The 1,549-nt window shown below is 50.8% G+C and overlaps 1 protein-coding gene across 1 annotated transcript in view; it reads right to left on the bottom strand.

Annotated features, from left to right (window-relative positions):
• VSNL1 (visinin like 1) overlaps positions 1-601 on the bottom strand; it is a 138,406-nt gene extending 137,805 nt beyond the window's left edge. The window contains exon 1 of the mRNA XM_015423772.1: positions 306-601. The gene's annotated coding sequence lies outside the window, so the exon portion shown is untranslated. The remainder of the gene's footprint in view (positions 1-305) is intronic.
• Positions 602-1,549: the final 948 nt, after the last annotated feature.

Raw genomic sequence — 1,549 nt, 5'->3', positions numbered from 1 at the left:
GGGGGAGAGCCCGCTTCTATTTATAGGTTTTTAGAAACCTCTGGCAATTATCTCCTCCCGCCTCTTTTCTCTCTTCTCACTCTACTCCCCCCCCCAATACTCTTCACACACACACAAAAGGCCTCCTTTTTGTCACCACCTCCAAGCTGCTCGGCCCCCTCATTTTTTATTCCTGCAAATAACCAGATGATGCACCGCCAGCCTCGCTCTATTTGGATTTCCCTGCGTCCATGCCTAAGTTGTGCAAAGGAAAGCCGGAGTCATGCCGTCTGGAGTTCACAGCCCAGAGTACAGAAAACACTTACAGTTTGCGGTGTGCGCTGTCCCCTAACGCAAAGGCTCAAATTCACGGTGAAGCTTTTCTTTAAAAAAATGTTTTTTAAAGATAATGAAGATATTGTTTAACGATCGAGGGTGAACGGGTCCCTGTTTGCCTTCTTTCCCTGCCGTTTAAATCCCTTTTGGATCTCTTCTGAAACCCAGCAGCACGAGCTGCTGCAACACGTTCCCCTGCTTTGCTCTGCACTGCAGATCAAGAATCCCGAAGAAATTCAAGGTTCCCTTGCTGGATGGAGCTGCCGTGCGCAGGCGCTTGCCAGAAACCCCGGCCGGTCTAATGTTAAAAACCCGCTGCCCGTCGCATTGGAGGCTTCGCCGTTACTGAGCATGCTCGTTCGGAACTGAGCAGGCTCAGTAATCCCAGCTGAGGCTATGTGCCCTCAACAGGGAAGGGCTACAACTTGAAAAATCTTACCCACGCAACTCCCGATGGCTGCCTGCGAGAAGTGTGGGTAGGGATCGAGTGCGTTGGGAGAAATAATGGTGCTTGCTTTTTACTGTGAGCAGCGAAATTCAGCAGAGGAATGGAAGCATACAAGGGCTCGGTGTGTAGTGAAGGGGGAAAAATTGGGAGCAGGCAGAACAGCCAGTACAGGAGAAATAAGGGGGCAACGGGCTTCCCCCCCCCCCCCCCCCAGTCCCACACAGTACTCGCTTTCTCAGACTGGAGGCAGACAATACCCTCCCCCCATCACACATCTGCAAAATTGAACAAGGGCCGCTGCCCGTAAGGGGTATGTTCACCGTCGGTTTTGCCTCTGACTTTTGCAGCGTTTTCTTGCCATTTCCCACACTGCAAAACTTGTTTGATCAAAGGCGGCAACGGGACAACCTGGGGACATAAACATGGGAGGCGAGCAGCAACGGGGAACCTTCACAAGCCCCCTTCAGTCTGCAGCCCAGTCTCTTAAAAGCGTGGCTCCTCCCGTGGTTTAATGGGGCGGCACTTCAACGCTAAGGGTTGAAAGAAATGACTTGAATGGCAATGGTAGATTCAGGTGGGTAGCCGTGTTAGTCTGAAGCAGCAGAACACGGTTTGAGTACAGTGGCTCCTTTAAGGCCAACAAAGTTTTATTTAAGGTTATAAGCTTTCGTGATGTGTCCATGCAGACCTCTTCGGATTTTCACTATTTCACTGTATCTGAGGAATGCACACAAAGGCTTATCTGAGGCATGCACACACTGTATCTGAGGCATGCACACAAAGGCT

The sequence above is a fragment of the Gekko japonicus genome, unplaced genomic scaffold (genome assembly GCF_001447785.1).
Source record: "Gekko japonicus isolate JY-2015 unplaced genomic scaffold, Gekko_japonicus_V1.1 scaffold121, whole genome shotgun sequence".
NCBI lineage: Eukaryota > Metazoa > Chordata > Lepidosauria > Squamata > Gekkonidae > Gekko > Gekko japonicus.
This window is presented reverse-complemented; position numbering and strand designations above follow the sequence as displayed.